Source organism: Hyla sarda, chromosome 1 (assembly GCF_029499605.1).
Source record: "Hyla sarda isolate aHylSar1 chromosome 1, aHylSar1.hap1, whole genome shotgun sequence".
NCBI lineage: Eukaryota > Metazoa > Chordata > Amphibia > Anura > Hylidae > Hyla > Hyla sarda.
In genome coordinates, this window is record NC_079189.1 from 417,530,250 (window position 1) to 417,546,525 (window position 16,276).

Below are 16,276 nucleotides of genomic sequence, written 5' to 3' on the forward strand. Positions count from 1 at the left end.
TTTGTAGTGTGAAAGGGGCCTAAAAAGCTATTTATGTTGATGGTCACCTCCCCAGGTCAGAGGGTTAACTCTTGTAATCCCCTGAAGCCTAATACTAGAGAAACTGCCTCCATGTAGTTTAGTGGTGAAACAGCTGAAACTTTTCTACTCTGCAAATGTGGATCCTATCTGCAGTAAAACTAACGTATTGGACTTTGCATTATGTGCATGAGATCATACATGCAAATGATGTTGTGCCGCAATGAATATATTTCTCAATAATCAGGTGTTTGTTTTGTTACATATGATGAAAAAGACCATAATTCTGCATGACTTAGCAATTCTCAGTACCTCATACCTCAGTGGTCTGCAGGAATTTGTCGTTTTGATGGTCCAATATCTTTTTTTTAATATTCAATGGATAGTATTAACTCCTGAAGCTTCAATAAGTATTAAAGCCGTAACCACCACAGATATCTGCATTAGTCTTTGAATTAGTCATGATAGGCAAAAGCATCTCACAGTTATTCATGAATAAAGTGACACAGGTCAGGCCAAAACAGGCTGCGTCCTTAAAGAGTTAATTAAATTAGAAAAGAAAAAAAAAGGATCTAGGCGACACAGACACAATCCTTCAGACCTAAAGCCATCAGACCTCTGTGGGTTTTGTTTTTGTTTTTATTTTATTTTGTTTTTGTAACCACTGTAGCTGTCTTTTGCTATGCTTTGCTAACATAAGCTTTTTTTTTTAGCCATGTACAAAAGTGGAAATTATTACACTTTTTCTTCTTTTCTGACCAACCTTTGACTTTGACGTGATTCTAAATTGAGAGAAAAAAAAAAAAAAGTTTGTCATGGCCTCCCTGCACACAATTTTACAGTGTGTCCTGAAGTCTCTGGATTTAATTGTCTCCCATCTTATTTACTGCTCCAAAACCTTCACCTACAGTATATTACTAGTTATGTGCACCTACACTTTTGAGCTTTCCCCCCGACCTCACAATCTGGCATGGAGATCCATTCCTGAACATGGGGCAGTAAGGTAGCTGTGGCGACTGTATTCCATCTGGGAGTATTGTGTATGGGTCCATTGAATTAGAATTTGGCTCGTTCGCTATACTCTCTAGGCATGGTATGGTTGCCATAGCAACTTACTGCCCACTGGGTAGCAGTATCTCTCCACGTCAAATGGTTAGGTCATAAAGGAAATAAAAAATTAAGCACTCTTATACCAGTGTTTCCCAACCAGTGTGCCTCCAGCTGTTGCAAAACTACAACTACAACTTCGCTTCTCGGCATTTTGGCTAAGATCAAGTGTAGTATCTGTTCTTATCAGTTTTCATGCCGGTGGCAAACTACGCCAGTATGGGGCTGGTGGGGATGGGTGCTGCATGGAGGATGCAGGTGTACCAGGGCTTTCCGGGGCTGGTTCTGAGGAATCAGCTCTACGGCTGCCCCGATGTGACCTGTTCCCTCAGGGTCTCGCCATGAGGCTGAGAGGGTCTAGAGCCGAGGTACTTTAGTGCCTCGGATAGTAGTGACCCCAAGGTGGTGAAACTCACTGGGTGTACTGGCTCACTGAGTTGAAGCACGGGCACCATAATCTCTTCACCTTGTGGCACTCACCTCTTGATTCCCGGCCTTCTGGCTAGGATCAGAGAAATTTTTATAGATCCGGCTGGATGTCCGGGCAGTATATCTGCACAAATTCACTTATTTATTTCTTTTTGTCACTGTGTCACTTTTTGCGTGTTCACAGGATTTGTCAGGATGCGGTAGCCCTTCTGGGTGTCCCTCCTGACGGTCTAGGGGAGGTGTGTGTGGCCATTAGGTTCCGCACCTCCCTGCAAACACCCCGGGTACTCCTGCTTTGGCAGGGTACCTACCGTTATCGGCTCTGCGGGCAGATACCTTGGCTAACGCCAAGGGGGATGCCGGGAGCATTTGTGGTCCCCTAGTAGCTTCGGCGAAAAGGGACATCGAACCTGGAACCTCGCAGGTACCTTTTGGTCCGGAGGCGAAGGGTAAGGTTTGTTAGGGGGCCTCTCTCCTATCGGAGAAGGGCTTGCGATAGATTGCATCCTTTGGGCACGTTTTTTTTGTGTAACACGTTTGCACTTTTTCTTGCACTTTGGGTGATTTGAGAGTATGTTCCTCGGCTTTTAGATAATAAAAAAAAAAAGCCTTCAGCCATCCGGGCATGCTGAAAGCTGTAGTTTTGCAACAGCTGGAGACACCTAAATTGGAAAACACTGCACTATACTTTTAAATAATGTAAAAAATAAAATATATATACATGTATATATATATATATATATATATATATATATATATATATATATATACACACACACGTATACATACAGGGTCAGTATTTTCCTCAGGGAGAGGGCACCACTTCTGGTGTAAAAACTGAGTTTCAAGTAGGCCATTTAGCACTCCACGGGCTTCTGGGTAAAAAAATATGCAAATTAACTCACCACACCACCTTCACAGGTAGTGCATCCTGCAAAACAGCTCAGACTCCACTTAAGAAGTCTCAGAACTGATTGGGTTTCATGCCAAGCCAGAACTTTCTCTGACGAGGGGCAAGCACCCCGAAACAGCTGTCTGCAGATGGCATAAATTCCAATCAGTTCTGAGACTTCTTAAGTGGAGCCTGAGCTGGATGCAGTACCTGTGAAGGTTGTATGGTGAGCTAATTTGTGTATATATATATATAGGTTTCAGAAAGCAAAGTGTTACTGATCATATAAGCAAAGATGTTATTGTCTAGGTTGCATGAAATGTAACATGATGCTTAATGCACCGGATATTCTCACGTCTGACGTATGTAATGCTATATTCTTACTGCTCAGGTGTCACCCTCCTGCTGCTGTGGTAACGCCACAAAAGCCTGACACCCCCACCTGCCCTGGGGACAGCACGCAGGTGTCTGAAATGACAGATTAGTTTCATTGCCAAGGGATGTTTGCATAATATTTGAGCAATGTATGGGTAAATGTGTATGCTATTTCAGGACAAGTATTAACAGTGGTTACCTCTAGTAGTGGCTCCAAGTCATTTTCACAATACAGTTCAATTACATTAGAAATAAAACATAGGGGCAATATTCTGTGCATTAATGCTTTATGGAACATTCTTGTGTCAGTTCTACATTAACTAGAATCTACAATGAAAATAAACAAAAAACAGCCTGTAAATATTAGTATTTGGTTAACACAGAAAACTCACTTGTGTGTTTTAGAGTAGGTTTATAGAGGTACTACCATCTCCTACTACCGAATTTCATAGAGCCCCTGGGGCTCGTATGTGGCTGCCAAAAGCAGTCGAAGCAGGGAAATTACAGAATTTGCATAATTTCTATAGGTTTTAATGGAAGTTGTGCAACCAGCATAGCCCCCACACCAGTGCATAAGTATTCAAATACAGTATAGCACACTTTTAAAAAGATCTATGAATGTATTTACTAGATATTGTAGTGGTCATACACATGCCCCATTTATCTTCTATTATGACTAACATCGAATTCCTATCAAATCCCTATATATAATAAATAAATAAAAGTATGCATTATCCTGCACCCTATTTGTATTACTGGGCTGTCCATGGTTAAAATTGCCCCTTGCATCAGCTTTTCCTTTTCTCTATTACTTAAAAGGCCAATTGCCATGTGTCTAGACTAGACCACTCCTGTAGTACAGCCCACTTATAGAGAATGTTTTTATAGATTATACTGGTTTTCCCAGATACCCATCCAAATTCTGAAAGACTATTCTCATATAGATGTACCCGGCACTGTTACTTCACAAATAGATATATAGCTATGTTCCTCTGGCTTGTAGACCATTCCGGTGCTCGCATCGAAGATAGAAAATGTATCCAAAGTAGATAAACAAAAGAATGGAGCACTCACCCGGTCTTGACGTGTGATAAAACTTCTTTTTTGTATCACAACATGCTTAGCATAGCATACCATGCGGGGGAGCGGACAGGAACAGGTGGAGTGGGGGAGTGGGATGAGCAACGGTCTGTTTCGCACAATCAGCGCTTCGTCAGGCCCCGAGGCTGATTGCGTGATACGGACCTTTGCCCATCCCACTCCACCTGTTCCTGTCCGCTCCCCCGCATGGAATGCTATACTGAGCATGTCGTGATACAATAAAGAAGTTTTATCACACGTCAAGACTGGGTGAGTGCTCCATTCTTTCGTTTATTCTACTTTGGTTACAAATTCTGAAAGACATTACAGGTAGGTCCCACTGCTAGGTAGTGCAGAAAGGTAGGCAGGTACACAGTGCAAACAAGTAGGTAGGTATATAGTGTAGGCAGCCAGGTACATAACACAGGTAGGTATATGGGGTAGGGAAGGTAAGTATATAGTGTAGACAGGCAGGCAGGTATGTAGTGCAGGTAGGTATATGTGGCAGGGCAGGTAGTTATATAGTGTAGGCAGGCTAAACAGTACTCATTGACACTCATTTTACCTTCTTGGGGGACGCCTCTAATCTGAATCCCCTGCCAGTGGCTGGGAGTTCAGTTTTTACGCTCCTCCACTGCCAGCGCCCTAAGGCAGGTCCAACCGGGCTAAGGGGTCTGACCCCTATAGCCAGGGGTGGTGAAGCCATGGCAACCTGGAGCAATGGACCACCAAAAACATTGATGAATGCTGTGCTGTGGCATAGCATTGAACAGGGTATGTAATTCTAAATATCTCATATGAGGACAAAAAAAAAAAAAGTGTAAAAAAAAAAAAGTTAATAAATCTGAATGAACTCTTTCCCAATAAAAGTGAATCACCCTTTTCAAATTTTTTTTAAATAAAATTATGTAAAAAATAAATAAATATGAACATGTGGTATTGCCACATGAGTAAATATTCAAACTTTTATAAAAATGTTAATTAAATCTCAAATAAATATAAACATAATGTGGTATCACCGCGTGGGTAAATATCTGAACTTTTATAAAATAATGTTAATTAAACTTCACAGTCAAGGCCGTACATGTAAAAAATACCAAAGTCCAGAATTGTGTATATTTGCTCACTTCATATACTATAAAAAAAAAAAAAAATTATAATAAAAAAAAGAGATAAAGTTCTATGAAAACTAAGAAAAAAATTGAGCCCTCAACCATCAATGAATAAGGGGGGGAGGGGGGAATAGTTACAGGGATTAGAAGAGGACAATTTTAAGCATACTCTTTTTTTGAACAAATAGTTATAATATTTTTAAAGTAGTAAAATAAAATAAAACCTACATAAATTGGTATCATAATCATATAAGCCTACAGAATGAAGATAATGTGTCATTTTTATGGAAAAATACACAGCATAGAAACAGAAGCCCCTAAAAGTTACAAAATTGTGGTTTTTTTTTTTTCCAATTTAGCCTGGCAAATAATTTTCTTAGGTTTCGCCATAGATTTTTTTGTGAAATGATTGATGTTATTGGTGGCACAAAAAACAAACCCTTACATGGGTCTGTAGGTGAAAAATTAGGAGTGTTATGATATTTAGAAAGTGAGGAGGAAAAAAAAAATTTAAATACCCTGCATTCTCAAGGGGTTAATCTGACAAGAGGTTTTATAATAATACAACTTTTAAGGCGTTTTTCACAATATCCAGTATATATGTTAATACATATACTGTAAGGCAAAGCTTTCCAAACAGTGTGCCTCCAGCTGTTGCAAAACTGCAATTCCCAGCATGCCCTGACAGTCAAAGGCTGTCTGGGCATGCTGGGAGTTGTAGTTTTACAACAGCTGAAGGCACACTGGTTGGAAAACACTGATGCAACATGTCAGAGGATGTTAGTCATAGGTAACTTTGCGCAATGGCTATGAAGTGACCTCAGGCGCTCCTGCGCTCACTTCATAGCCATTCAGTAAATGTACGGCTCTGTACTAGCGCACAGTGTATAATGATCGTACCGGCCAGCAGGCACGGCGGAAGGCGGTCCTCAAGATCAAGTACCCGGCGGCTAATTTCCTTAATTATAATGCAGGAGGGCGAGCGGGCAGGCAAGCTGGAGGGTTGGCGAGCGAGAGGGAGAGCCGGCAGCTGCATTGTACAAACTGCAATAGAGGAGGAAGAAGAAGGGCAGGGCTTCCTCAATGTGACTTGTGCATGCCCAGCCACTTGATCTCCACTCAAGGCAGGGCAAGGCAGGGTTGGGACAGTCAGCTGCGCTGTCCCACACATCCCAGGATACATCAGGACCGGGCCCTCATCTGAACTCTGCTGCTGCAGAACGGTAAGGTCTAGCAGCAGCGGGATGGCATTGACATGGGGAACGGTCTGACAGGGGCATAAACATAATTAATAATGGTGGTGGCCAGCTATGAAGTAAATGTGGCGTAGCTACAGAGGTCGCGCAATAGCGACCGTTGCGACCTCTGTAGCTACGCCACTGAGTTTAGGTCATTAGACCTGCAGTGTTGACAGGACTAACCACTGAAAAGTGCATGTAATATGCTTTTTGTGTTGTGTTTTTATAATTTTGAGAACGTGTTTTTTTATTTTTTTTTATTTTTTTTAACTCTCTCCATGACAGTATGGTTTACCAACACATACACAGCTCTGCTTTACCAACACAATGATTTTAAAGGGAATCTGTAAGCATATCATCTGCCACCCTGACTGCAGACTATGAGATGCAGGATCTTTTAAACAAGATGTATTCTTGCTAAAAAAAAAAATTTTTTTAAACGGTATGTCTCTTAGTAGGAAAAATACAGTATTCATATAAAAGAGAACAGCAGGAGTAGAGATTCCCACCAATACATTATACATGCGGAAAATACAGAATAATAGGAACTCATAGCTTCAGGACTGACTGCTTCACTCTTGTTTCTTAGGTAATGTACGTGTGGTGGCGGGATGTGTGGTGCAGGGCAGATGTTGTTACCCTACGGGCAGATGGCATTAACCCCTTGTATCCGTGACACCAGGACGTGGTTTAGCCTATAACCAACAGAAGGTATACCGTAGGATCCTGGGCAAGGCACAGGGGGCAATAAAGACTCCAATGCCAAGTTACGGACAAGGGTAGCTTTAATGAGGGTATACAGTTGGTAAAGTCTATACAGTTCAGCCAGGGCCCAAGGAGGTGGCCAGTAATGCAGACACCTTAAGGGCTTGCTAGGACTTGTAGTAGAACTGGACAATTGAATGCAGACTACACTGACTTGACATGACAGGGACTGACTTGACTTGTCTCATAAAGCTGTGACTTAGCTTACTTGACTTGATGGTGGCTGCAGGACTGGACTTTGAGGCCTCCAACACTCTGGACACACACACTAGACACGACTGCACTGGACCTGGGCTTAGCAGGAGAGCAGAGTTCAAAAGAGATAAGCTAGCTCCACCCAGGGCTTATATGGGGGAGACTAGCAGGAAGCCCATAGGTCATTTTTGGGATTACCTGGTCACTGGTACCTCTTGGGTAACAATCACATGACATATCACATGGTATAACTCTTAAACTCTTAAAATGTAAAACACTTTACATGGTAAAACATATTTACAAAGGGGAAACAAGTGCAGGGGGGCCTTGTGGACACTGAAGGAGGCTGCCTGACAGGGCAGCAGGAGCACGGGAAAACACCTCCCGTCCTGGGCCACCACAAACTCCCCCTCTTAATTAAAGTCGTCCTCGATGCCCGGTCCTGGAGGGCAGAGGACTGAAGTGGCCACTGAGGCCTAGTGAAAGTTCCTCGGGCATTTATCCACAATGTCCTTCTAAGGTCTGGATTACGAAACAAGATAAGGATGAGTCCATGTGGCATGGGGAATGTCCATACATGCTCTTTAAACATATGGGGTTAATTTGACTTTGTAACTGCTTTCTGAAGACATTCAAGACAACAATATACTTAACATACATAGATTCACGGATTGGGCTGCTGGATGCTATCTACTCAATGCCTTGGCTGCTGGGGCCCCTCGGTTCTCAAATCTTCTCCCCAGAGCTCAATATACGTTGTTACACTATACAACGGTGTTACCTTTGCATTTAGCAATTCTGTCACTCTACATGCATTATCTAGATATCAGGTGAACCCTCTGGCCAGTGGAGTACCCTGTACACGAGGACAGGATAGAAACATTAGACACCTAACTGTATGTATTTAGAACTTGTAGACTGGGATGACAAATGATACAGTCCTATCTTAACTATTTGCAAATGTGTGGACTATTTTTACCATATGTGAACTGACTATGTGTGCTACATAACTTTACATTATGAGTTACTCTTTGTGCCTGGCGGGAATTTGTCCTTGTGTTGACCATTGGGACCTACGCAACACCACTTCGGGGGAATCTGGAACTCTTGCGTCTTCGGGAGCCCTTGGAGCCTCTAAAGCTGCAGCTAACTCTTCCTCGATGAATTCAAGAGCAGGTATTGGTCCAGGGCTGGAGAGACCCAGAGTTGCTGGCATCTGCACTGGAGAGGCTGGAGACTGAGTTGGTACTCTAGAGACTGGCATGTAGGCCAGAGCCAATGGCGACAAGACTGGGACTGGTGTGGAGACTAGTGTTGGTTGAACCGGCCTCTGGGTTGGTGAGACACAGAAGATCGCAGGCTGAGTTGGAGAAAACATGGGAAAATTCATGGATGGGTGGATTCCCTCGCCTGGGACATATTACAGGTCTGACAGCTAGAGGAGGGGGCGCTGGGAGCACTGGTAGATCTTCTTTCAGACACCACTTGATTCAGTTTTGGTGAACAACTTGTGGCTCATACCCAGACTTTTGTACTTCATATACATCAGAGTCCGGATAGGGTATCGCCGTCACAGTGTACGGTTCTGTCTCCCAGATAGAGTCTAACTTGTGGGTCCTTGGAAACTTCCACAGCCAGACTATCGTCCAACTGAAGTGGTTTGGCAGAAGCATGACAGTTATAATCCTCCAGTTGTCTCTGCTGGGCCTTGCCCATCTTCTTGCTGAAAATTTCTTTGGCCTCTTGGATTCTTCTCTGGTGGTCAGAGACCCACTCCAACGAGGCTTGCAGAGAGTTGTTGAATGGGGCTTGGAGCCCAAATGTTCGGTTTTTAGGCAGCTGTCCATGGCGCTCCATCATCAAGTAGAAAGGGATGTACCCCATAGAACAGTGGACTGCGTTATTGTAGATCTCCAATAGTTCAGGAAGCAGTCAGGGCCACTCTTCTTGTCTTGACACAGAGGTGGCTCGCAACATGAGGATAAAGACAGGATTAATGTGCTCACAAAGCCCGTTCCCCTGGGGGTAATAAGCAGTAGTCTGGAGTATCTTGCAGGCATGGAATTGACACAGCTCTTGGAAGAGTTTGGCCTTGAAGGCCATTCCCTGGTCCGTTAGGACAGACTCCGGACACCCAAGGGTTTGCACCCAATTGGAGTAGAACATCTGGGTCGCTGTCTTGGCTGTAAGATCTTTGACGGGGACGACAACCCATTTAGAGTAGTGATCCACCATGGTGAGAGCATAAGTGTACCCGAACCAGGTAGGAGACAACTTGACATGGTTTAGCGCGACCAACTGAAAGTAGCTTTAGTCTTGTGCACTCCAAAGTGTCCCGACTGATCATGGTAAGCGTTGAGGACCATCGCGCGTCTCTTTGGGCAACCAGAATCTGATGGTCGATCACCAGAAACCAGATGCAAAGAATTTGGGCACAACAGCCATTTGTGCACAAACAGTTTCTCTGTCGCCACAGACGTTTCAGCTCATAATCACACTGGGCCCGGCGTAGACAGGTTGGTACCATTTTCGCCAGAAGGTAGTCCAGCAGATCCCCCCATGACTCAACTTTCATCTTACAAAGTCTTCCAGGTGTACAGGTCTTCTTTAACTTTTTCGGACCTAGGTCCACGACATTCTGTAGCCTGCATACGCCAGGATGGGTGGTTCTGTCAGCATACGTTTAAGAGCTCAGAACACTGTCTCTTGCTCTTCAGCCCAAGCAACAGGTAGTTTCCCATTGTAGTTCTCCTTTGCTATACCCCGTAAGAGAGCTGTGAGAGGTTCTACAATCTGGGCGAAGTGGGGAATGAAGCGGCGGTAGTAGCCGGCAAATCCCAGAAAGCTTCTGAAATCTTTCACCGTGCGCGGGGTAAGCCAGTTCTTGACAACTTCCATCTTTTCAGGATTGGGCTGGACTCCCTTGGCGCTGACAACATGACCCAGGTAGTGTACCTGAGGTTTGAGCAAGTGACACATTGACAGCTTGATCTTCAGCCCATGCTTGATCAGGACTTGTAAGACGTCTGACAGATGACTGAGGTGTTCCTGGTAGGACTTGGAATACACAATGACATTGTCCAGGTACAAAGGAAACTTTGAAAATTTTGATGGCCAAGGCACCTTTCCATCAAACGCTGAAACGTAGCAGGGGCCTTACATAGACTAAACGGTGTACTTTTAACCTCGAACAGTCCCATGGGTGTCACGAAGGCGGTCTTCCCCCAGTCCTCCATGGCCATGGGCACTTGCCAATATCCGCTGGTTAAGTCCAGAGTGGAGAAGTAAGCAGCAGACCCGAGGGCTGTAAGTGACTCCTCAATCCTTGGCAGAGGATAAGTGTCCTTGTGTGTGACATTGTTCAGTTTCCTGTAGTCAAGACAGAAGCGGATGGTTCCGTCTTTTTTCTTGACCAGGACAAGTGGCACCGCCCAGGGACTCTGACTTTCTTGGACGACGTCTGCCTCTTTCATGTCGGCCAGCAACTTCTTGACAGTCTGATACATGCCTGGTGCGACAGGGCGGTGTCTTTGCTTGATCGGTGGGCTGTCGCCTGTGAGGATTCAAAGTTGGATCATGGACGTATGCCCGAAATATGTGGGGTGTTTGCTATAAGCTTCATGGTACCTTTTGGTGACATTGATGACTCCATTGACTTGGTCCCTTGGGGTAGTGTCGTCTCCATCTTGGAGTTGTGCCCAGCAGGGCTCGGGAGGACTCGGACTGGATCCTTCGGCCACTTGGGCTGCACTCTGTCGGGCCACCATATGTTCTGTTAAGATGTCCTTTGACTCTATGAGATCCAACTAAACTACAGGGGTGTATTTAGGTAACACAGTAGCAGCATCAGACAGGTTGACTAACTGGACTGGAACTCTCCCACTGGTAACTGTGACAAGGCTTCTCGCAGCTTGGACAAGAGGGTGGTCTTCTAGTTGCAGAGGCTCCAGCAGGGCTTGATAGTCTCTATTCTTTACTCTGGGACGTGCACGACACCAGAGGATAGTCTCTGTATTGGGGTGCAAGGTCACGGATCGGATGTCTTGTACTTGAACTCTGCAGATTTCACCTTGCCTGTTGGCAAACTTCCGCTCCACTTGTAGAACTTTCAAGTGGTGCTGCGCAACCCGCTGGCCTGAAGGGGACATATGGGGAAGAAAGGCATGCAAGGCATCTACTATTTCAACAAAACAGTTTTTCATAATGTTCATCCCCAGTATAAAGTCAGCAGACCCCTTATCTGCCACATTAGTTACAATCACTCCGCTAAGTACATGCTCTCCCAACTGAATGGTTGGCTCCCAGTATCCACGTCTGGGGACTGGTTGCCCATTAACTGCAACTACTCTGAAGTCAACTCCTCTGGTTCACACAATAAACTAGCATCCCAATGCTGATAGAAAACATTTTTAGGTAAAGTAGACACTTGTGATCCTGTATCTATCAACGCCTTCAACAGTACACCTTCTACAATAATTTTTACATAGGGGCAGGAGGCGACAAAGAGAGAGTCCTGACTGAGGTCGTTCGGGGATTGATGACTGTTTTCCTGAGGGCCGGTCCACGACCTCAGGGGAAATCCGTTTGAATCACAACACTGCATTTTCTAATGTCCTGATTTATTACAATAAGTACAAAAGGGTCTTTGAGTCCCTGGGGGTCCATTAGGCGGAGGGTTGCGGGGGCTGAAATTGTGGGGAGCAGGGGCAGGTTTTCTGGGTAGGGGCAGTTCACAGTCAGGTGTGGTGGACCGGGTGGCAAGCTCCTTCACAGCCTTAGTCAGTTGTTCAGTGTTCTGCCTAACACTCTGTAAATCTGAGGCTGAGATGACTGGCAAAGCAGGGGCAGGGGCTGGTGATGGTATAGGTCTGGCTACTGCCCCTAATGGCTCTTGGAAGGTGGACATGCTTCCTCTAACTCAGTTCCGGACTCAATCACTTGGATAGCCAGTCTCTTGAAAGCGGGGTATGACAAGTTGGGGTTTTGGACCACTAACATTCGCAGCTGGGCTTTGTCCCACTTATGAGCCCCATCGATAAATCTGTCCATTAACACCTTGTTGCCCTGCTCTGGAGTTACACCATCTAATTTTTAAACAGTCTCTAGGGCATTCTGTAGGGCTACAGCATATGCTCTCAAGGTCTCACCAGGGTTCTGTCGCCTTTCATACAGCCGGAGACGTACCTCTGACTGAGTGTGAGACTCAAATACCTGGAACAGTCCTTCAAAGGTCTGCTCTACAGTTGCCTTCTCGGAGGCTAGCCAGGTGCAGACTTCCTCTAACGCTAGTCCCTGTAGTTGTCCTGTGAGCAATTGCACCTGTTGATTAGGAGGGAAAGAGTAAAAGACAAACAAACTCTGGATCCTTTCTTTGAAATCCCTTAGGGTGAAGGGGTCTCCATTGTAGGTAGGGAGGACAGGGTTCCCCATGAATACCGGTGCAGACGCTGGAACACCAGGGTTGTTGATGTGGACTGCAGGCAGGACTGGCAACATTCCGGCCGCTGGGGCAGGTGATGATCCCACTGCTGGAGATGGAGGGGCACGTCGCCTGGTTGATCTGGAGAGCTGGGTTCTGACATCTTCTTAAATTTGTTGCTTTAAGAATTTAAGAATTAAGAATAAGGTGCTTTCCCCTTTAAGATAATTGCTGAAGTGCTGCAACAGCTTAGACTCGGCTAGTGGGAGTACTATACTAAATGCTCCCCTTTTATTTTGCAGGTACTTGGTAGTAATTTGTTTTGTGAACAGACTTGCAGACACTAGTGGGTTAATGCTGAGAGTTACTGGCACTGGAGACTTGATACTGGTAATCATTGGCATTTGCAGAGTCTGCACTGGAGTGGACGCTTGATAGAACACATCGGAGCCAAACGCAGCTACCGGAACCTTTAATATGGCTGCACCCAGGGAACTTCCTGTTTTGGTCAAGTCGTCAAACTCTTCCCCTGTGCAACACAGGACAACTCTTTGGTTCCTCCTCACTGTGCTGGAGAGGCGTCACCGCTAGGGAACTGACGGGGCGGAGCTGTGACCGCTCGCGGCCCAATTAACCCAATTAACCCTTTCAGGTACAGACTCTCTACAATACACGATGGCAAATAACAGTCTTTTCTTCACCTCTCCCTCTGTTTCACAAGCACCATGAGTAAAACACTTTTCACTTGCAAAGTCTCATACACTTTTTGGCGCAGACTTAAATCACATCAGCATGCTGTTTTTGCAGACAATATTGGACACAGTTCAGACTGGGGGGGGGGGTTTGTGGCATAAGGCGCACACCCATATCCTGTTTGTGACACCAAAAGTTGTGGTGGCGAGGTGTGTGGTGCAGGGCAGATGTTGTTACCCTAGGGACAGATGGCATGAACCCCTTGTATTTGTGATGCCAGGGTGAGGTTTAGCCTATAACCACCCAAAGGTATACCGTTGGATCCTGGGCTTGGCACGGGGGAAATAAAGACTCCGACGCCAAGTTATGGACAATCGTAGCTTTACTGAGGGTTGACAGTTGGTAAAGTCTATACAGTTCAACCAGGGCCAAAGGAGGTGACCAGTGATGCAGAGACCTTAAGGGCTTGCTGGGACTTGTAGTTGAACTGGACAATTGAATGCAGACCACGCTGACTTGACAGATGACAGGGACTGTCTTGACTTTACTCATAAAGCTGTGACTTCGCTTACTTGACTGGATGGTGGCTGCAGGACTGGACTTTGAGGACTCAAACACTCTGGACACACACACTAGGCACGACTGCACTGGACCTCAGCAGGAAGCACGAGCTAAGAGCCCCAAGAGAGCAAGCTACCTACTTCCAGGGCTTATATGGGGGAGACTAGCAGGGAGCCCATAGGTCACTCTTGGGATCACCTGGTCACTGGTACCTCCTGGGTAACAATCACATGACATATCACATGGTATAACTCTTAAAGAAACATTACATTTTATAACACTTTACATGGTAAAACATATTTGCAATGGGGAAAAAAGTGCAGGGGGCCTTGGGGACATTGAAGGAGGCTGCCTGACAGGACAGCAGGAGCACGGGGTAACACTGCCCATACTGGGCCACCACATACATTTATCCACAGCAAAGTAGCAAGTACTAACAGAGAAATGGAAATTGTATTTAATTGCATTTTTCCTTTGGAATTAAACATCCAGAAATGAAAGAAAGTCAATAAACCATTTGGGTGTAGGATCCAAGAATAATGGAAAATATTTTACAAGATAGGTCTGGGCTACCAAGAAGAAGCAACTGTGAACATGTAAAGCACAGTTTACAGTTATAGAGGAATAGAAAAACACAGCTACTTTATTTCAAAAAAAGCTCCCCGTCTGTCTCAAGATTGGGTATGGTTCTGCAGCTCAGCTCCATTGAAGTGAATGGAGCCAAGTTTTTGAAAGAAATTAGCTGTGTTTTTTCATTCCTGCATAACCCCTTTAAAGCAACCCTGTCAGCAGGTTTTGAGGGCATATTCTTAATAATGCACACATCATGCTGTTTTAATGCATTTTCACTAAATGATTTGATTTTTTAGAATTTCACTAAGGCTTAGATTAAAGCAATTATTTTATGTATGACAAGAGTAACACGCTTCTATCGGATCAGTACCTCCCTCTACCTCCATCCATCAGGATCTCCCACACAATTAATTTTAAGATGGTCTGTGACCATACTAACACTCAGTGTATGAAATGTATAACACAGCCCAGATCTGTGGTACATGTTATTAGCTGAAAGGTTCAAGTAAGGATCTACATTACCCATAGCAGTTAGACTCTGTTCACAACTTGTCTAGGGTATATGTCCGAGGTATATGGCAAGAGTATTCCCTGTATACCACTAAAGTAAACATACACCGTAAACCACTGTCTATTCAAATAGTGGCATATCATTAACCACTGAGTTAACCAGCTGTGTTCATGTAAGGAGATGATATCACGGCCTTATATGCATTATTCTTTTCACTTTATCATTTACCATAGTCATCCTTGTGTGATAACAATTCAGAAGTCATACGGAGTTGAATGAAAACTGTTCAGCTGAGGAATGGCACAGCAAAAAGATGGGTTAAATAGCCCACTAAGCTGAGCACTGCAGAAAGGCTGGACATGGCTGGGGGGCTCTCGCTCAATATAGGTGTGGGTCCTAGAGGTAAGAATAACCTCTATTAGACCTTTATGGCATATCCTGTAGCTGTGCAAGGTGAGAAAATCCCTTTGATGAAGAGGATACTCATAACTAATAGTCATAGACAAAACTACATTTTTATACTATCCCCAGTTTGTGTGTTTTTCTTTGTTTGTTTTTTTGCAATCCCCATGTGTAAAGTGTTTTTGTTGGCAGTTGACCAGTTGAAGTTTGATCTCTCGGTGGGTTAGACAATCTGCCAGGAGCATTAATTAGCCTGCAATAAAATGCATGTTCACCCATTGGGTAGTCAGTAAATTCCATTGCCTGATTGAAAAGACTTGACAATGTGAACTTGGCATTCATAAGCATTCATTGCAGCAGTGTCCATGTGGTCAGGGAAACATCATTTTTATAAGAATACCCTTTTTATAAGCAAACATGTGACAATAAGTTGGGACTAAAACTTGTAGCACTTCATCATTTCAGGACATGAATTCTGTGTTTTCCAGCTTCATAGTCATCCAGACTTGAGATTGCGCTAAATGAACCGTTAATTGCCTGGTGACGATGAATGAAAGCCTCCATTGGTACTCACACAACAAGCCTCTGTCCTCTGGCAATGTTGTCATCAGTGAATACATATAGTCAGCCTGTTCTCACTGAGGGAACTCCCTTGACTGCAGGACATGCTGGCTCACTTTGTATTTACATTCTGTGTACTCACTTCCTCACCAGGAAAGACTACAAAAACAGTAATGTGCAGACGCTGGAAAGCCTGACCAACATGAAACACCGTATCAGAAGATTAGTATACTGCAACAGAGCACTTCTTATTGAGCCGAGCACCATACACCCCATACACAGACACAGTATTCTGTGCAAACTAGGGAAGAAATAGCAAGGATGAAAAAAAAAGACAAGTTCATC

At 44.5% G+C, this 16,276-nt stretch overlaps 1 protein-coding gene and 1 pseudogene across 1 annotated transcript in view; one reads left to right on the top strand and one right to left on the bottom strand.

Annotated features, from left to right (window-relative positions):
• The window catches only part of TRPV4 (transient receptor potential cation channel subfamily V member 4), a 121,311-nt gene that overhangs the window by 47,917 nt on the left and 57,118 nt on the right, over nt 1-16,276 (bottom strand). The gene's annotated exons all lie outside the window — the stretch shown is intronic.
• On the top strand, nt 1,264-1,372 carry LOC130344464 (U2 spliceosomal RNA; annotated as a pseudogene).